This window comes from Saimiri boliviensis, chromosome 8 (assembly GCF_048565385.1).
Source record: "Saimiri boliviensis isolate mSaiBol1 chromosome 8, mSaiBol1.pri, whole genome shotgun sequence".
Lineage (NCBI taxonomy): Eukaryota > Metazoa > Chordata > Mammalia > Primates > Cebidae > Saimiri > Saimiri boliviensis.
Window position 1 is genome coordinate 106,489,935 of NC_133456.1, and position 21,714 is coordinate 106,511,648.

General features: G+C 44.7%; 1 pseudogene; it reads left to right on the forward strand.

Moving 5' to 3' along the window:
- Positions 1 to 21,333, forward strand: part of LOC120367577 (cytochrome c oxidase subunit NDUFA4 pseudogene) — a 41,746-nt pseudogene extending 20,413 nt beyond the window's left edge.
- Positions 21,334 to 21,714: the final 381 nt, after the last annotated feature.

Here is a 21,714-nt window from a genome sequence, read left to right on the forward strand (position 1 = left end):
CACTTACAATTTCATCATGAATATTGGATGCAGTTTTAATTTTAAAATGGCAGTATTTCTGCACAAACTCATCCATAATCCATATGGTTAAAAATCTTTCCTAAGCTGTTCACCATTAATTATCATAGCCATAAGACAATTCCTTTTACTAAGGAAAAGATTACATTTTTTATTAACTCTTTTTCTTTCTCTTTTTAAAGACAGTCTTACTCTGTCACCCAGGCTGGAGTGCAGTGGTATGATATAGCTCACTGCAGCCTCTAACTCCTGAGCTCAAGTAATCCTCCTGCCTCAGCCTACCGAGCAGCTGAGACTACGGGCATGCGCCACCAAGCCCAGCTAATTTTTTTTTTTTTTTTTTTTTTTTTTTTTTTTTTTTTTTGAGACAGAGTCTCGCTCTGTTGCCCAGGCTGGAGTTCAGTGGCATCTCAGGTCACTGCAACCTCAGCCTTCTAGGTTCAAGCAATTCTCCCACCTCACCCTCCTAAGTAGCTAAGATTACAGGCATAAGCCACCACGCCAGGTTAATTTTTTTGTATTTTCAGTAGAGACAGGATTTCACCATGTTGACCAGGCTGGTCTCAAACTCCTGACCTCAAGTGAACCACCTGCCTCCGACTCCCAAAGTGCTGGGATTACAGGGGTGAGCCCTGCACTGCTCCGGGCCCTGGCTAATTTTTTTAAATTTTATTTTTGTGGAGAAAAGGTCTTACTATATGTTGCCCAGGCTGGTCTCAAACTCTGGGCTCAAGTGACCCTCCCACCTCAGCCTCCCAAGCGCTAGGATGACAGGGATGAACCACCATGCCCAACCACTATGAACTTTTAAATGGTTGGTTAAAAGATCAGAACTATTGTTTGATTGAAGTTATATGTTATAGATTGGCAAGGTTATTTTCAATGCGATCTTTTGGTTCAGACCTTCCAAAGCTCTTCCAAATCTTCAATTTTTCTTGAACTCTCATCCTATCTTAGACTACCATGCTGAAACTCAGATCTCCGATCCCGGGTTTTCTGGCTGAAGCTGCCCATCCTGCCCCTCCTTGCTACTCCTAAACCCCAAAGCAAACCAGCCTCTTAGGGCTAACTCACTTCCCATCCTTTCTGGACCCCCTTCCTCACATCCTCACCAGCCCACACCGCACTGTGTCAGAGGGCAAACCATGGTGTATTCTTTCTTTAATTCCCCTTAGGTGCCAAGCTATGATGTCCAGTGCTTGATTTGGTGATTCAAAGACCTGGGTTAAAATACCAGCTCTGCCATTTCATTCAAGACTCCTCTGAATTCACATTTATTGGACACTCTGGTATGTTGAAACTGAGCTGTGATGGGGGGATGAAAAGCTGAATCAGGTGTGGCTACTGCTTTCAAGGGGCTGCAGACTTTATTGTGTCCCCCCAAGTTCATATGTTGAAGCCATACCCTCCAGCGTGGCTGCATTGGCAAAGAGGGCCTCTAAGCGGGTAACGGATGTTACATGGGTCATCCAGGTGGGGCCCTGAAATGATAGGATTAGTATTCTTATAAGAAGAGGTACCAGAAAGAAAAGAAAAAGAGAAAAGAGACAGGCCAGGTGCAGTGGCTCACACCTATAATCCCAGCACTTTGGAAAACTGAGGCAGGAGGATTGCTCAAACCCAGGAGTTCAAGACCAGCCTGGGCAATATAGTAAGACCCCTCTCTACAAAAACTTTTTAACAAAGAAAGAAAACAAAAGACACCAAAGCTATCTCTCCAGGAACACATACAAAGGAAAGGTCTGGTGAGGTCATAGCGAGAAGGCAGTAGTCTGCAAGTCAAGAAGAGAGCCCTCACCAGAAACTGAATCCCCGTCTCTAGAATGTGAGAAATAAATGTCTATTGTTTTAAGCTCCCTATCTGCGGTACCTCGTCAGGGCAGCCCGAGCTAAGACACAGGGAGATCAGCGCTTAGGAGTGGGAACAGGTGAGTTGGGCAGGGCAGGCTGTTTTGTCTGCAGGACCTATCTCAGTTCATTTTGGGTTTCCGGGGGCTGCTTCTACAGCTGTTGTGATCGTGAAACAAGCATGTGTGTGTGAAGTGTGTGCAGGAACCTGGCGTCACTACCAGGCCCCACAGCGGGAGTCCAGGGACAGGATGGCCACTCTGTGTCCAGAGCATCGGTAGCAACTGGTGGACAGGCTCATTGGGAGACCAAGATAACAAGTGATGGGTAAGTCTGAAGCTACTGAAGTCAGTGTGGATCTACTGAACAGATTTGACAGGGAGACAGCGTGGTCCCAGCCATGGAGAGGCCAGCCTGGGCTGCTCTGTGGTCCCCGAGACCCTGGCTTGAGAGTGCATCAGCCCCAAATCGATCCGGGGTTTTTCTAGAATCCAAGGCCCTCATGAAGCCCCTGAAAGCAAGCCTTGCTTTCCTAAGCTCTTCAGGCCGGGCGCAGTGGCTCAAGCCTGTAATCCCAGCACTTTGGGAGGCCGAGGCGGGTGGATCATGAGGTCGAGAGATCGAGACCATCCTGATCAACATGGTGAAACCCTGTCTCTACTAAAAATACAAAAAATTAGCTGGGCATGGTGGCGCGTGCCTGTAATCCCAGATACTCAGGAGGCTGAGGCAGGAGAATTGCCTGAACCCAGGAGGTGGAGGTTGCGGTGAGCCGCCGAGATCGCGCCATTGCACTCCAGCCTGAGTAACAAAAGTGAAACTCCGTCTAAAAAAAAAAAAAAAAAAAAGCTCTTCAAAGCTCAAGGAGCAAAGGGCAGGCCTGAGCCATCCAGCAATGCTCTCAGCATGGGCCCGCTTAGCCTGCTCCCTCCTCAGCCAGTTTGCCCCAGAAACTAAAAATAAAATTGACAACAGAGGAGCATTAAACAGCAAAATCTAGGCTGAGGGAGGAGCTGAGGCTTTGAACAAGGACAACTGGCACACACAGTGGTCACCTCCGGTGGTCCCGTCCTCCCTGGGCATTGGGAGATTATGGATGGATATTTACTGGAGCATTAGCTCTGCCAGGAGATAAATCAGCTTTCCTCCAAGCCTCTGTGGTTTTCTCTTTTTTGTTTGTTCATTTACTATTTCTTCTTCCTCTGCTAAATGAGAACCATCTCCCTATATCTCCAGTTCAAACTCTCCAAAGCGAGCATCTAATTTGGTCTTCAGACCCTCTTTGAAGGGCTGCTTTCATATAAGGCCGTTGGATGGTCCTGCCAGCCTGCCAGCAGGCTGCCCTGGCTCCCTGGTAGTGACCTGTGGGCAGGGCCCTTTTCCTGCAAGTGGGTGGTGAGAATCGAGGCACACTGAAGCAAGCCTGCCCTGCCTGTATTGGGCAGAATGTACTCAGCTGCTTCCAACAGAATAGCTACATGCAAGGCATTTCTGCTGCTGGGAGCTCATTTTCCATGGCAAGAAGCCTGCGGGTGGTTGGTCCTGGAACTCAGTGGCTCTGCAACCCCACTGAAGACATCTTTCCATCTGCCACGTGGCTGGACGGTAGTTGCAACAGTTCAATGAATATATCAAATCTAAAGATTTTCTTGATGCTCCCCTACCCCCACCCTCAGGAGGTGTAGTGATGTCTCTTTGACAAATGAGAGCCACAGTCCACCTCTAGCTACAAGAGAAGCTGGTGGAGTAAGTAGCCGGTGTATACAATGTCAACAGAGGAGAGTGGATTCTAATGACAAGAGAGATGATGGGACATTGTGTAGGCAAATGTCTGTCCTACAAAGTCAACAGTTAACTGTAGGATGGTATTGCAAGCACTGTGGTAATTTGCTAAGACACTGATATGGTTTGGCTGCATCCCCACCCAAATCTCACCTTAAAGTGTAATAATCTCCACATGTCAAAGGTGGGGCCAGGTGGAGATAATGAAATCATAGGGGTGGTTCCCCCATACTGTTCTCACGGTAGTGAATAAGTCTCACGAGATCTGATGATTTTGTTAAGGGGAGTTCCCCTTCACACGCTCTCTTGCCTGACACCATGTAAGATGTGAGTTTGCTTCTCATTTACATTCGGCTATGCTCGTGAGGTCTCTCCAGCCTTGTGGAACTGTGAGTCCATTTAACCTTTTACCTTTATAAATTACACAGTCTCGGCTATGTTTTTATTAGCAGCATGAGAACCGACAGCGTGATAAAAAGACACTATTTGGGATAAGTCACATAACCTCTTTGAGGCTCAGATTCCTAAAATGAAAAATGAGAATGATAGTACCTATATCACAGAGGTGTTGTATAGTTTAATACGAAATAATGTATAAGACAGTCTCTATTTCAGTACTTGATAGGTACTTGATAGAACACACCTTGGCTCCTTCCTCCTCACCACCTACAGGGTAAGCACGATAAATACTTGCTAATACTTGCTAACCGAATAAACATTGCTTATGTGGAACATCATCCTCTTGAATTTTGTTGGCTATTTGTAAAAAGAAGGAAAATCAAGTCTACAGGCAAAGTAAAAGTAAACATGAAAAATTCAAAGCCTGGCAGGCTGGGAATTAATTTAAAATGCAATCATGCTTCATTGTATTTCAAAGAAAGCTAAGTAACTACATTGAAGCCTCGAACACATTCTCCCTGGATCAACTAATTACCCATTGTTTCCCTCCCTCAGGTAGGAACCTCAGAATAATTTGCCATTGCTTCCTGCAACTGGCTCAGCTATACTCTTGATTTTCGGTTTGGCTTTGAGTTGTTGTTTTTTTTTTTTTCCTCCACTCGAAAGTCCCCGGGATAATCTGTATTTATTTCTCATCTGCAATAAAACACATTAGCTGGCAGTATTCCCGTGATACTCCGGTCCTTAGGAATGGTTTGAAACACTGTCATTAAAATCCATGGTTCTCACCTGCATCTTTGAGAGCGCGATCAGTGGATGCTTCTGTGGTGAAGTCAGTGTAGTCACGTTTGATTTCCAGACTCTATCAAATTAGCCCCGATTGTATCACCTCCCAGTTCCATTTAGGGATCCTTTCCCTGCCAATTATGCAAAAAGACATTTGGTTTCCTTCTTTCTCCTACAACTTGTTATCAGAGGCGCCTGTGACTCTACCCAAGATCCAAGAATTCTTCCTTTAATTCAGAATTCATCTCAGAGCCCACTTCCTCCAGAAAACTCGCACCAGCAATGGTGTGAAGTCCTATCTGTCCCACAAAGCAAGACCATCTGAACACTTGGCCGTCAACAGTCTGAAAAACCAAGAGACAGCGACAAACCTTTTTATCTGGAATATAAACTCTTCCATGCTTGGTGTGATGCCCGAGTATAGTAATTCCACACATCTACCATAGCCATTACTAAAAATTCACGCCAGTCATAAATCTTCAATCTGTCACCCAGTGCTAAGCCCATACCCACCCTCAGTTCTGGAGTTTCCAGTGGCTTATGGGGACCTCCCCATACTCTGGGGCTTCTGGTTCCTCCAGAGTCAAGATGGTTAGGGAAGACAGATTCATGAAAATGGTATAACTGTTTCCTTTCCTTTTTTTTTTTTTTTTTTTTTTTTTTTGGAGACAAGATCTGACTCTTTCATCTAGCCTTCTGAGTAGCTGGGATTACAGGTGCATGCCACCATGCCCAGCTAATATTTTAATTTTTTGTAGAGCAGGGGTTTCACCATGTTGCCCAGGCTGGTCTTGAACTCCTGGGCACAAAAAATCCACCTACCTCAGCTCCCAAAGTGCTGGGATTACAGGCATCAGCCGCCATACCCAGCCACTTTTGTTTCATTTAGAGACAGAGCCTTGTTCTGCCACTCCCCATCCCTCAGGCTAGAGTGCAATGGCATAATCATGGTTCACTATAGCCTTCAATTCCTAGCCTCAAGAGATCCTCCTGCCTTAGCCTCCCAGGTAGCTGGAACTACAGGCACATGCCACCGTGCCCACTGATTTTTTTTTTTTAATTTTTTGTACAGTCAGCATCTTAACTGTTTCCCTGGCTGGTCTTGAACTCCTGGCCTCAAGTCATCCTCCCACCCTGGCCTCCCAAAGTACTAGGATTACAGGCATGAGCCACTGCATCTGACCAGTATAACTTGTTTAACTGAGTCCATGCAGATACCATCTTCTCTTAGTTATCCATGTGTGCTCGATGGCAGGTGTCCAACTGTTGGTTCTTTCACGGAACTTTTGCACAAGTCCTTAGGATGGTCTAGAAGTTCCCTGGCTGAGTGACGTGCTGTGACTTCTAATCTTTTCTACAAGTCCCCACACCTGGTCATAGACTCTGCCCTTTTTCATGCTGGAGTTCCTCCAGCAAGAGGCCGGCCTTCTTGGGCGGGATACCAGCAGAACAACTCAAGCCCAGCCACCTTTCCTGGTCTTTGCTTGCCCCTCGGGACACTCACACAACTCTGATTGCTCCAGCAAGCCTTTCATTCCAAAATTACCCAGGCAAGAAGCAAAGAGCAGTCTCTATTTGTTTGTCTATTCCCAGGCTTTTGGAAGAAACAGATCTGGCTTTCTCAAGAACTCTTTGACCGAGTTCTGCAACAACATGAGAGCCTGTGTGGACCCCATGAGTTTCTACTTAGCAGGTTTCTGGATCAGGACTGAGATGTCAGTCCTCCCTTCTTGCAAGCATTCTCAGTCGCTAAGTTTGTCTTGAAGCTCCACTCATGTGGCTTCAGAGGGGAGTAAAAGAGGAGCTCTCACCTTGAACTTGAGTGATTTTCTAATGCCTGGACTTCAGTTATTATATGATGGGGAGGAGAGGGGATTATTGGTCAAAGGACTGGTCCTGCCAGCTGGTGGGTGTCCTTCAAATATGGGGATTTAGCACCTCTTATTCTCAGCTTTAGGGCTGTAGCCTCATTTTGGAGACAACATGACATGTTCCATTGGCATCCTGTTAAACAATGTTGTAATGCGTGTCCTTGTACATCTATCTTTGAGAGTATGGCCAAAGGGTGAATTACTCATAGATGTTGCTAAATTGTTTTCCAGAAAGGTTGCAGCAGTTTGCACTTCCAAAACACTGCAAGAGTGCATCCATTTCCCGACATCCTCCCTGACCCCAGCTAGACATTCCTCAAACAGAAACATGAGAGAGCTCTGATTGGAAAGACCAACTCACTCGGTCAAAAGGCCAGATGAATGCACCATTGTAGACATTGGAAAGTGTCAAATATCAAGCTTCTCTGGAGACAGGGTGGAGGAAGAAGGAGGGAGGATGGAAGAGAGAACAGAAGGAAAGGGAAAGGGAGGGAAGGGAAGAATTATTTTGAGGATCTGTTGCTGGCTATTGTGCTTTATCTCAAATTACCTCATGGGTGCTGGGCCCAGTGGCTCACACCTGTAATCCCAGCACTTTGGGAGGCTGAGGTGGGCGGATCACTTGAGTCAGGAGTTCGAGACCAGTCTGGCCAACATGGTGAAACCCTGTCTTTACTAAAAATACAAAAGTTAGCCAGGTGTGGTGGCGGGCACCTGTAATCCCAGCTGCTGGGGAGGCTGAGGCAGAAGAATTGCTTGAACCCGAGAGGGAGAGGCTGTAGTGAGCCAAGATCGCACCACTGCACTCCAACCTGGGAAACAGAGCAAGACTCCATCTCAAAAAAAAAAAAAAAGAAAGAAAGAAAGAAAGAAAGAAAGAAAGAAAGAAAAAGAAAATAATGCTTCATATTGCCTCATGGCCAGAATGAGATGGGGGCAGAGGGTGAGAGTTTGTGAAACTGCTGACTATGATGAAACTGAGCCTCCTAATCTTACCTCCAGTGACGCTGCTTAACCGCAGAGGTGTTGCTGACACACCAGCAAGCAGCAGAACGTTGTCTCTACACAACACTCTCGTCCACCAGAGAAAGGCCCTCTCTCTTTTTTTTGTTTTTGAGACAGAGTCTCTGTCACTCAGGCTGGAGTGCAATGGCACGATCTTGGCTCACTGCAGCCTCCGTCTCCTGGGTTCAAGCAATTCTTCTGCGTCAGCCTCCCGAGTAGCTGGGATTACAGACGCCTGCCACTAAGCCCGGCTAATTTTTGTATTTTTCGTAGAGACGGGGTTTTACCATGTTGGCAGGCCTGTCTTGAACTCCTGACCTCAGGTGATTCGCCCGCCTCAGACTCCCGAAGTGTTGGGATTACGGGAGTGAGCCACAGCGCCCAGCTGAAAGATTCTCTTTGAACAGAATATGTGTCCAGAATTAGTTAACATGGGATCTCTGTCATCCTCCAGGCACCCGGGGCACCACCCTGACCCTATAACTGCTCATTCACAATGTCATGTGTCCTCATCAGCTGACTCCCCAGAAGCCCTTCCTCTCCAAGCCAGCAGCAGCATATCTTGGAAGGAAAGTTGTGTCTCTCTATTCCAAATCCTTTTATTTTTCTTTCTCTGTTTTTTTCCCCCTTTAAAACTCAAGTCCCTCAAAAGGACTGCAAGAACTCACTGCTCTAGATAGTCCGACTAAACGGTATGAGATTCACCGTGTATTAAACATTAAGAGCCATCGGACTTGGACGACACTTTTTCTATCACTGCCATTGTTAGCAAATGCTGGAACGAGAGTTGACAAGGTCAGGGAATGCCACTCCCATAGCGCTGCAGCCCCCAATAATAAACGTGGGGGCTGCAGATAGGACGTGGGGCTGGCGGAGACAGAGAGGTGCTGGCAGTCAGGATCGCACGGTCTGGATCTGACTCCCCAAAGATGTGTCTGTTTTTATCTCAGGAAAGGGACATAAGTCCCCTCAAGCTTAACAGCATAATTATATACAATTTAATTATTAAAGTAATGATTATATGAAATTATTTATTATACTGTTACCGAATATATATAATATACAATAATGTAACATATAATTTATATATTTTTTTGGAGGTGAAATTTCACTCGTCAGCCAGGCTGGAGTGCAATGACACAGTCTTGGCTCACTGCAACCTCCGTCTCCCAGGTTAAAGCAATTCTCCTGCCCCAGCCTCCTGAGTAGCTGAGATTACAGGTGTGTACCACCACGCCTGGCTAATTTTTGAATTTCTAGTATGGACAGGGTTTCACCATGTTGGCCAGGCTGGTCTCAAACTCCTGACCTCAGGTGATCCGCCTGCCTCGGCCTCCCAAAGTGCTGGGTTACAGGTGTGAGCCACTGCACCCAGCCATAATATAATAACTATATGTACTGTACAATATAATCTTATTAGCAAGGAGTAATAACATTATTAGCAAGAATGTTCAAAAAGAACATTCTCTCAGGACACTGGAGACAGTACTGGGCAAGGCCGAATGCAGTGGCTCATGCCTATAACCCCAGCACTTTGAGAGGCCAAGGCTCTAGAGGATTGCTTGAGGCCAGGAGTCTGTGACCAGCCTGGGCAACATAGTAAGACCCCATGTCTACAGAGAAAACTTTTTGTCTCATAAGCTGCTTACCTGTAATCCTAGCTACTAGGAGGCTGAGATGGGAGGATGGCTTAAGCCCAGGAGTTCAAGGTTACAGTGAGCTATTATTACACCACTGCACTCCAGCCTGGGCAACAGAGTAAGAATCTATCTCAAACGAAAAAGTACTGAGCAAAATAAGAGAAGCCTGTAGGCTTTAGGGATACACAGACCTGGGTTTGTATTTTGTTTCGGGCATCTGTTTAGTGAGTTTGGATAAATTATTTAACCTCTCTCATGCTGTTTTCTCTTTGAAAAACGGGAGGAATGAGGTAAACTTTGCAGACCATTGTAGGGATTAAAAATCAACAGGTTTAAGGTTTCTGTTATGCAAGATGAGTAAGTGCTAAAGATCTGCTGTACAAGACTGTGCTTGTAGTTCATAATACTGTCATGTGTAAGCACTTTAAAATCTATTAAGGTGGAGACACCTGGCCAACGTGTTGAAACCCCATCTCTGCTAAAAGTACAAAAATTAGCTGGGCATGGTGGTGTTTGCCTGTAATCCTAGCTACTCTGGAGGCTGAGGCACAAGAATCACTTGAACCCAGGAGGTGGAGGTTGCAGTGAGCCAAGACCGCGCCATTGCACTGGGTGACAGAGCGAGACTCTGAGTCTGGGGGAAATAAAGTGGGAGCAGGTGTGGTGCCTCATGCCTATAATCCCAATACTTTGGGAGACCAAGATGGGAGGACTGCTTGAGCCCAGGAGTTGGAGACCAGCCTGGGCAATATAGTGAGACCCTATCTACAAAAAAATTAAAAATTAAAAAATTAGCCAGTCATGGTGGTGTGTATGTGTAGTCCCGGCTACTGGGGAGGTTGAGGTGGGAGGATCACTTGGGCCTGGGAGGTCAAGTCTGCAGTGAACTGTGATCACACCACTATGCTCCAGACATGACAGCAAGTTAGACACTGTCTCAAAAAATAATGAATTAAAATAATAAATAAGGCCAGGCACAGTGGCTCACACCTGTAATCCCAGTACTTTGGGAGGCTGAGGTGAGCAGATCATTTGAGGTCAGAAGTTCGAGACCAACCTGGCCAACATAGTGAAACCCTATCTCCACTAAAAATATAAAAATTAGCTGGGTGTGGTGGTGTGCCCCTGTGATTCAGCTACCTGGGAGGTTGAGGCAGGAGAACTGCTTGAAGCTGGGAGACGGAGGTTGCAGTGAACCGAGACCACGCCACTACACTCCAGCCTGGCAACAGGGTAAGACTCTGTCTCAAATAATAATAAATAAATAAATGTATATATTAAGAGGGTAAATCTCACATTAAGAGTTCTGACACAAAAAAGATTTTTAAAAATAATATGTGTAAAACAGATGTCTGACACACCAGAGGACTTTGTTAAACAGTAGTTATTATTGTTAAAGGTGGAAAAACTGGATATAAAAATCACCTTTTCGGCCGGGCGCGGTGGCTCAAGCCTGTAATCCCAGCACTTTGGGAGGCCGAGGCGGGTGGATCACGAGGTCGAGAGATCGAGACCATCCTGGTCAACATGGTGAAACCCCGTCTCTACTAAAAATACAAAAAAAATTAGCTGGGCATGGTGGCGCGTGCCTGTAATCCCAGTTACTCAGGAGGCTGAGGCAGGAGAATTGCTTGAACCCAGGAGGCGGAGGTTGCGGTGAGCCGAGATCGCGCCATTGCACTCCAGCCTGGGTAACAAGAGCAAAACTCCGTCTCAAAAAAAAAAAATCACCTTTTTTTTTTTTTTTTTTTTTTCTTGGTTTCACTTATCTTTCAATGAGAGCAATGCCTAGTTTAGCAAATAATTCTGATTTTGCAAGGATTTTTTGTTGTGACCTGAGATCAGAGAACTGTTCCAGATTTTGCAAGTAGCTGGTTTGGCTGTAGATCAGATGGCACTACGCTTGTCAAATTACAGCTTCCTTCTTCTGGCTGTTTATTTCTGAAGCTCAGCTTCTGGGGAGCACTTCCTCCTGGAAATTTGCCCTTTAGGAAGCTGGACCTAGTAAAGTATGGATTTGTAGCTCAGCACTCCTGAGCATTTGTTAAACTGAATTGCTCAAGTTCAGACAAAGAAGTGGTTTATTTTTTCCTTTGTGAGTTTAAGGTTTGTGTGGTTGATGTTTTTACATTTTTTAAGTTTTTTCCCCTGATATTTTATTAGAAAAATTTTCTTTCTTTCCTTTAGTTTTTAATTTCTATGGGTACATAGTAGGTACATATATTTATGGGTTACATGAGTTTTTTTTGTTTTGTTTTGTTTTTTTGAGACGGAATCTTACACTGTGGCCAGGGCTGGAGTGTAATGGCACCATCTTGGCTCATTGCAACCTCTGCCTCCCAGGTTCACACGATTCTCCTGCCTTAGCTTCCTGAGTAGCTGGGATTACAGGTGCACACCACCACACCTGGATAATTTTTTGTATTTTTAATAGAGATGGGGTTTCACAGTGTTGGCCAGACTGGTCTCAAACTTCTGACCTCGTGATCTGCCTGCCTTGGCCTCCCAAAGTGCTGGGATTATAGGCATGAGCCACCACGCCTGGTCCAACATGAGATATGTTGATACAGACATGCAATGTGTAATAATCACATCAGCATAAAAGGGGCATCCATCCCCTCAAGCATTTATCCTTTGTGTTATGAACAATCAAATTATGCTCTTTTAGGTATTTTTAAATGTAGGTTTAAATTATTATTGACTAGAGTCACCCTGTTGTGCTAGTAAACGCTAGGTTTTATGATTCTTTCTAACTGTATTTTGTATCCATCAGCCATCCCCTCTTTGCCCCCACTCTCCTCCCACTTCCCAGTCTCTGGTAACCATCCTTCTACTCTATCTCCATGTTTTGATTTTTAGATCCCACAATTAGGTGAAAACATGTGAAGTGTGTCTTTCTGTGTCTGGCATATTTCACTTAACATCATGATCTCCAGTTTCATCCATGTTGTTGTGAATGACTGGATCTCATTCTTTCTTATGGCTGAATAGTGTTCCATTGTGTCTGTGCACCACATTTTCTTTATCTATTCATCAGTTGACAGGCACGTAGGTTGCTTTGAAATCTTGGCTATTGTGAACAGTGTTGCAGTAAACATGAAAGTGTAGTTATCTCTTTGATATACTGATTTCCTTTCTTTTGGGAATATACCCAACAGTGGGATTGCTGGATCGTACGGTGGCTCTATTTTCAGTTTTTTGAGGAACTTCCAAACTGTTCTCCATAGTGGCTATGCTAATTTGCATTTCCACCAACCGTGTGCAAGGGTTTCCTCTGCTCCCCATCCTCACCAGCATTTGTTATTGCCTGACTTTTGGATAAAAGCAATTTAACTGGGGTGCGATGATATCTCATGGGAAAATTTTCAAATAGAGAAAAATTAAACTAATTGCATAGTGAACCTCTATATATCCACCAATTAATATTCTACAGTTCTTTTTCTTCCCCCTCACCTTTTTTTTTTTTTTTTTTTTTAGACAGAGTTTTGCTCTTGCTGCCCAGGCTGGAGTGCAATGGTGCGATCTCAGCTCTCCACCACCTCCGCCTCCCTGGTTCAAGTGGTTTTCCTGCCTCAGCCTCCCAAGTGGCTGGGCCACCGTGTGCAGCTGTTTTGTATTTTCAGTAGATACAAGGTTTCTCCATGTTGGTCAGGCTGGTCTCAAACTGCCGACCTCAGGTGATCCTCCCGTCTTGGCCTCCCAAAGTGCTGGGATTACAGTTGTAAGCCACCTTGCCCAGCCTAATATTCTACAAGTAACATTTTCCCTGTGTTTGCTTTATCATTCATACACCCATCTATCCATACCTCTACATATCCATGATCAGTGGACATTTAAAACATACAGCTGCAGTAGTGTGCTATTAAATGCATAACAGCAGGTCCTCTGGGAGTGGAGGAGGAAAGCCCTGATGTGTAGCCTTTGTGGATTTCTGTCCTGTAAATATTCCCACTACAGCTAAGTATCAGCATATCAAGGTGACATCACTGAACTCAGAGTTGGGAATAGGTGCACACGGCTGGTTCTATCAGCTTGTGAGAGCCGGCTCCAGCATACCACTGTAAGTGTATTGTTGTTGTTGTTGTTGTTGTTGTTGTTGTTGTTGTTGTTTGAGATAGCGTCTCACTGTGTCACCCAGGCTGGAGTGCAGTAGTGCAGTCATGTCTCACTGAAGCCTCAACCTCCTGGGCTCAAGTGATCCTTCTGCCTCTACCTCCCTAGTAGCTGGGACTACAGGCATGCACCCCCACACCTAGTTAATTTTTTATTTTTATTTATTTATTTACTTATTTTAAGACGGAGGCTCGCTCTGTCACCCAGGCTGGAGTTCAGTGACATGATCTCAGTTCACTGTAGCCTCCGTCTCCCAGGTTCAAGCGATTCTCCTGCCTCAGCCTCCCGAGTAGCTGGGATTACAGGCACCTGCCACCACACCTGGCTTATTTTTGTATTTTTAGTAGAGATGGCCACCATGTTGGCTAGGCTGGTCTCGAACTCCTGATCCATCTGCCTTGGCCTCCCAAAGTGCTGGATTACAGGTGTGAGCCACTGTGCCTGGCTCTATTTTTATTTTTTATAGAGACAAGGTCTCACCATATTGCCTAGGCTGGTCTCAAACTCCTGGGCTCAAGCGATCCTCCTACCTTAGCCTCCCAATGTGCTGGGATGACAAATGTGAACCACTGCATCTGGCTTTTTTTGCTTTTTAGCCAGGTTTTTTTCTCTCTTTAGCTGTCACATATTTTGCTTTTGAAGGAGTGGGAACACCATTTGCTCACATATAATTCCTGGAAGAAATCCCTGTTTTTAGAAGAAACAAGTAAAGCTATATCTCACTATACTTTGAGTTTTTATGAAAACCTATGGTAAGGAGAAATAGTGTCTGAATACTTCTTTAGCTAGACTATTAAAAGATCCGGGGCCAGGTGCAGGGGCTGACACCTGTAATTCTAGCACCGTGGGAGGCCAAGGCAGGATTGCCTGAACCCAGGAGTTTGAGACAAGCCTGAGCAACACAGAGAGATCCCATCTCTATAAAGTATTAATAATTTTTAAAATTAGCTGGATGTGTTGGTGGATACCTGCAGTTCCAGCTGCTCTGGATGTGAGGCAGTAGGATCACTTGGGCATGGGAGGTGGGGACTGCAGTGAGCCATGATCGTGCCACTGCACTCCAGCCTGGGTGACAGTGAGAATCTGTCTCAAAAAAAAAAAAAAAAACCCAAAAAATCCTGGAGGACATTATGTTAAATGAAATACAGCAGGCACAGGAGGATAAATTCTTCATGTTCTTACTCATGTGGAAACAACAACAAAAAAATGGATCTCATGTAGGTTGAGAATAGAGCAGTGTTTACTATCAGCTAGGAAGGGAGGTGGAGAGGGGACGAGAGAGATTGGTTAATGGATATAAACTATCGCTGGATGGGGGAATAAATTCTAGTGTTTTGTAGCACTACAGGGGGATAATAGTTAATAATTTATCAAGTATTTTCAAATAACTAGAAGAGAGGGTTTTGAATGTTTCCATTGCAAAGAGGATAAATGTTTGAGGTGATGTTTTTTGCTATTACTCTGATTTGATCAATATAGATTACATGTATGTATTGAATTATCACACCACAGCCTGTAAATTCTATGGGCTGTATTATTAGTGGCCCTCCTAAAACTTTAGAATGAAGTGGAAGGATCTCTTGAATCCAGGAGTTAGAAGCTGCAGTAAGCTTTGATTCTGCCACCAAAGTCCAGCCTGGGTAACGGAGCAAGACCCTATCTTAAAAAAAATTTTTTTTAATTAAAAAAAAAAAAAAAAAACAGCTAAGGCCAGGCACGGTGGCTCATGCCCATAATCCCAGCACTTTGGAAGTCCAAGGTGGGCAGATCACTTGAGGTCAGAAGTTTGAGACCAGCCTGCCAACATGGTAAAACCCTATCTCTACTAAAAAATACAAAAATTAGCCGGGCGTGGTGGCACATGCCTATAATTCCAGATTCTCAGGAGGTTAAGGTGGGAGAATGGCTTGAACCTGGGAGCCAGAGGTTGCAGTGAGCTAAGATTGTACCACTGCACTCCAGCCTGGGTGACAGAGTGAGATCCCATCTGAAATAATACAAAGAAAATGAAATTTAAAAACACCTTTAAAAAGGTATGGGCTGGCCATGGATTCATTGATTCATTCTATAGCTCTTAGGAAGGGTCCTCTTGGTTTCAGGCACTGTTTAGGTGATGGAGATACAGAGAGAAGTACATGACGTATGATTCTTCAGGAGCTGCTGGGCCAGTGCTGGGATGACGGCCAGCATATAAACCCTTGGCAGGGGAGGAAACACAGAAGCTGTGTCCTTAGTGATGGTGGGAGTAACAAGAGGGCATTTAAGGACCTGGTGCCTCCAGAGATAAGGAAGGGGGCGCAGGGCAAATGGAGGACCTGGAGAGTCTCAGGTTGGACCTAAGACCAGAGGTATGGTGAGGCCAGGGTGCGGAAGGCCTTGAACGCCAACCTAGGGGGATTTGACTTGATGCAGAGGCAACTGGGCACCACAGAGTTTCTAAGTCAGAGGATGAGCATGCTCAGATTGCTATGGAAGAATTTTCCAAGCAGCTCTATTGCAAAGAGCCTCGAAGCCTGGAGGCAGGGAGAGAGACATCTGGAGGCGAATGCGGCCCTCGTCATGTATACAGCTGGTGCTCACCTCTGCCCCTCCTTTGTTTCCTCCTCCCTCTCCTGGTTTTCCTCTACCTTCTTCCTCTTCTTTACCTAGTACCCTCACTTTCTTTACCAGTTACTTTTTCCTCCATCCTTTCTTCCTGAAAGGGCCAGAAGCTCTAATCACGGACAGGCTAGAATAGATCCTTTTGCCTCCTCTAGTATTGCTACTTCTAGTTAAAATATCCAATGAGACAGTGTACTTCCAGAATATCATCCTTATCAAAAAAGAGCTAACGGACTCTGGCAATAAACTATCCAACTCTCTGGTGATGCACACGTGGAGAAAGCCTGAACACATTTAAGGAGTTTGGCGAGCAGTGTAGTTTCAAGGTGACCCTACTTATACAACAGAGGCACCTTCCAGCTCCTAAATGAACACATACCTCCATCTGCTGTGGCATCATTCCGTCTCCTCTAGAATTTTCCTTGGCACCACCCTCAAGCCTCAACTTGTCCTACTGGGACAAGGTGCAGACTCACCAGTTGCGAAGTTCTGAAATGCAGCTGATCTGCAATACTCACCATGGCACCAACCTGCTGGTTTGAGCAAGTATGAAAACCTTTCTGCAGAATACCAAGCAACAGGGGGTGAAAATTACCCTCACAGTGACCACAAGAAACGCTCCTCCAATGCACAGTTGCAAAAGGTGCAGGGTAGTTACAGGGTTCCTCAACAATTAGAAAGAAATAGTCATTTAAAAAATAAAACCCAGCCAAACACACCTCTAAAGCAAACCAGCTAGGAAGAATAGCCAGTATATTGCTGAAGTAATGGCTTTGCTTTTGTGAGCCCAGAATGGACAGTGCAAACTAACGGTTTGGCATGAATCTTTTTCGGACATACCCAGGTATACAGACAGTAACTGTGATAGTAAAAAATGAGTGTCTTTAAGGATTTCTTTTGGTCTTTGTTCTTCTGCAGGTTGGTTAGTTATTACTGCAGAATAAAACACTCCAGGCCAGGCGAGGTGGCTAACGCCTGTAATCCCAGCACTTTGGGAGGCCAAGGCAGGCAGATCACTTGGGATCAGGAGTTCGAGACCAGCCTCGCCAACATGGTTAAACCCGGTCTCTACTAAAAATATAAAAATTTGCGAGGTGTGGTGGTGGGTGCTTTTAATCCCGGCTACTCCAGGGGCTGAGGCAGGAGAATTGCATGAGCCCAGGAGGTGGGGGTTGCAATGAGCAGAGATGGCACCACTGCACTCCAGCCTAGAAAACAGAGAGAGACTCCATCTAAAAAAAAATAATAAATTAACTTTTAAAAATGAAAAGAAACACTCCAAAATTTAATAGCTTAAAACAACCAACTTTTTTTTTTTTTTTTTTTTTTTTTTTTTCCTGAGACAGAGTTTCGTCCTCTCTCCCAGGCTGGAGTGCAATGGCACAATCTCGGTTAACTGCAACCCCCGCCTCCTGGGTTCAAGCGATTCTCCTGCCTCAGCCTCCTGAGTAGCTGGGGTTACAGGTGCTCACCACCATACCTGGCTGATTTTTTGTATATTTAGTAAGGATGGGGTTTCACCGTGTTGGCCAGGTTGGTCTCAAACTCCTGACCTCATGATCTGCCTGCCTTGGCCTCCCAAACAGCTGAGATTACAGGCATGAGCCACTGTGCCCAGCCCAACAACAATCATTTATTAATATTTCTCAAGTTTGCTGGCCAGCTGGGAAGTTATGCTGACCACACGAGTGGACTCTCCGAGGTGTCTGTGGTCAGCTGGTGGATTGACTGAGCACTGAGTCCCCACGGCCCAGCCTGGCTCAGCTCGGTTCTGCCCCCCAAGCAGCCAGCCAACCCAAGCTTGTGTTCATGGTGGGGTGTTGTTCTGCGGGGCAGGAGGAAGCACTGCAGGCCTTGCCGGGTCACCCACGGCTCTTACTCCTTCCATTGCTTGTCTTTCCATTCCTCTGAACTGCATTCTGGGCTATTTCCTCAGATTTTATCTTCTAGTTAATTATTATTTTTTTTAGATTCTTTTGCAATTAAAAGTAATTGCAGGTCATGCCTGGTGGCTCATGCCTGTAACCCCAGCACTTTGGAAGGCCAAGGTGGAGGGGTCATTTGAGGTTAGGGGTTTGAGACCAGTCTGACCAACACAGTGAAACCCTGTCTCTACAAAAAATACAAAAAAATTTTAGCCAGGTTTCATGGTGTATGCCTGTAATCCTGCTGCTGAAGCAGGAGAATGGCTTGAACTGGGGAGGCGGAAGTTGCAGTAAGCCAAGATCGTGCCATCGCACTCCAGCCTGAGTGACAAACTCCATCTCAAAAAAAAAAAAAAAAAAAAAAAAAGCATAATACTCATTGTAATTGCATAGTCTCTTATAAATAATATAACTATCCCCAATGTATTCCTGTATTATATTTGATTTTTAAAAGTTTGTTATTGTTTTGGTCTAAAAAATGTACTTCGTAAGAAGAAACAGTGGTTACATATAAGTGGCTGATTATATAAAGAAGTTGTATTACTGCATACCCGTTAGAATTACTGCTATTAGAAAAATAGAAAATAACAAGTGTTGAAGAAGAAACGGAGAGACTGGAACTCTTGTCTACTGTTGGTACAATTGTAAAATGGCACAGCCACTGTGGAAAACAGTATGGCAGTTCCTCAAAAACTCTCAGAATGACCATATCATTTAGCACTTCTTCTGGAAGATACGTTTAAAAGGATCGAAAGCAGAGTCTTGAAGAGATATTTGTATCCATGTGATTATAACAGCATTCTTCACAATAGACAAAGGGTGGACGCAACCCAATGTCCATCAGTGGATGAACGGATGAGTAAAATGTGGTAAATACATACAATGGAAGATTATTTAGCCTTAAAAAGTGACGAAATTCGGACACATGCTGCAAGATGGTTGAACCTTGAAGACACTGTGCTAAGTGAAATAAAGCAGTCACCAAAAGACAGATACTTCTTTTTTTTTTTTTTTTTTTTTTTTGAGTCTGAGTCTTGCTCTGTCACCAGTTTGAAGTGCAGTGGCACCATCTCAGTGCCATCTTCTGACTCCAAAAGTCGCCAGTTTGGAGTTCAATGGCACCATCTCGGCTCACTGCAGCCTCCACCTCCCAGGGTTCAAGCATTTCTCCTGCCTCAGCCTCCTGAGTAGCTGGGATTACAGGCCTCCGCTACAACGCCCAGCTACTTTTTGCATTTTTGGTAGAGATAGTGTTTCACCATGTTGGCCAGGATGGTCTCAATCTCCTGACCTCTTGATCTATCTGCCTCTGCCTCCCAAAGTGCTGGGATTACAGGCGTGAGCCACTGCACCTCGACAAGACAGATTATTTCTGTGAGGTATCTAGGGTAGTCAGACTCACAGAAACAGAAAGTAGAATGGTGAGTTCTGGCGCCTGAGGAGAGAAGGGGAATTGTGGTTTAATGGGTGTAGAGTTTCAGTTTTCCAAAATGAAAAAGTTTTGTTAAATATCCTCACATTTGGTTGCACCACAATGTGAGGATATTTAACACTATTAAACTGTACACTTACATATGGTTAGGATAAGCAGATGCAGTGGCTCACACTTGTAATCCCAGCACTTTGGGAGGCTGAGGTGGGTGGATCACCTGAGGTTAGGAGTTCGAGACCAGCCTGGCCAACATGGTGAAACCCCATCTTTACTAAAACTACAAAAATTAGCCAACTGTGGTGGTAGGTGCCTGTAATCCCAGCTACTCAGGAGGCTGAGGCAGAAGAATTGCTTGAACCTGAGAGGTAGAGGTTGCAGTAAGCTGAGATCGTGCCATTGCACTCAAGCGTGGGCAACGAGAGCAAAACTCCTTCTCAAAAAAAGAAAGAGAGAAACATAGTTAGAATAGTATATTTTATGTTGTATGTATTTTTACCAAAATTAAAAAAGAAGTTATAAGTTAAAACAAGACCAAGTACACAACTATAGTCTTACATCTGTAGTAGGAGTGGACCAGGCAGAATAGAAAATTCCCAAAGGCCCTTTAAAATACACTGGTGAGATACTACTTAGCCCAGGGCCTGGTGGCTAGGCTGGCTCTCTTCTTTCCAATCGTTGCCTCTGCCACAAACATGCTCTGCCAGATCATTGATCAGGCCAAGAAGCATCCGAGCTTGATGCCCCTCTTTGTATTTACTGGAGCTGGATGTACTGGAGCAGCACTGTATCTCTTGCGTCTGGCATTGTTCAATCCAGATGTTAGTTGGGACAGAAAGAATAACCCAGTGCCCTGGAACAAACTGGGTCCTGATGATCAATACAGGTTCTACTCAATCAATGTGGATTACAGCAAACTCAAGAAAGAAGCTCCAGATTTCTGAATGAAATGTTTCAGTATAAAGCTGCTTTAGAATGAAAGCCTTCCAGAAGCCATCCACACAGGTTTCTACTTAACCAGGAAATAGTTCTCCTCTAAATGCATAAAATCATGTTGATGTAATATATTGGAGATTACACTGATTAATAAATAACTGAAACTTGAAAAGCAAAAAAATACACTGGCATCCACTCTACAGTGCTCCCATCCACCAAATAAACTATTTTCTTTTTTTGAGATGGAGTTTTGCTCTTGCTGCCCAGGCTGGAGTGCTCAGCTCATTGCAATCTCTGCCTCCCAGATTCAAGTGATTCTCCTGCCTCAGCCTTCTAAATAGCTGGGATTACAGGCACGTACCACCATGCCCAGCTAATTTTTTATATTTTTAATAGAAAAGGGTTTCATCATGTTGGCTAGGCTGATCTTGAACTCCTAACCTCAGATGATCCACCTGCCTTGGCCTCCCAAAGTATAGGGATTACAGGCGCGAACCACCGTGCCCGGCCCAAATGAACTTTATATCTGAGATGCTGGAAGATACCCCTTGGTTCCAATTCTCCAAACTTTGGAATTAAGCCAGGGAAAGAAGTAAAAATGTTTAAAAACATAGTGTTTCCATACAGGACAGTAGGATTTAGGAAGCTCCAGGCTCATCTGTAAACTTTTCCCTCCTTCTAAAGATGAATGCTGTAAAACATTTGTATTATGTAATACTTCAGTACTGTACTGATGTCTAGACCAACTTCTTTCCATTCTGGGGAACAGATGTTCTCTGTTAGTTGTTTTCTAGTATTTCACTGGTTTTTGATACCCTCATTTTATTTCTCCAGGATTATTTGTTTTTTAATTCTTTCTTAGAGCAGTTCTTGGTCAAAACTTATGAAAATTCAAATAAATATATGTATACTGAGTTTCCTTTGCCTTATTTTTTGTTTATTTGTTTGGTTGGTTGGTTTTTTTTGAGACAGAGTTTCTCTCTCTTTGCCCAGGGTGCAGTGCAATGTTGCGATCTCAGCTCATCACTACCTCCGACTCCCAGGTACAAGTGTTCTCTTGCCTCAGCCTTCTAAGTAGCTGGGATTACAGGCATGAGCCACCACACCCGGCTAATTTTGTATTTTTAGTAGAGATGGGGTTTCTCCATGTTGGTCAGGTTGGTCTCGAACTCCTCACCTCAGGTGATCCGCCCACCTCGGCCTCCCAAAGTGCTGGGATTACTGGCATGAGCCACTGCATGCAGCCGCCTTATGTTTAAAAAAACTCTTTTGGAAAACCTTCTGACAGGTTAGAGTTGCTGATCTGATTGATAGGCTTGCTCCTGGCCAGTTTCCTGTTGGTTACCGAAGCTGGCTATGGT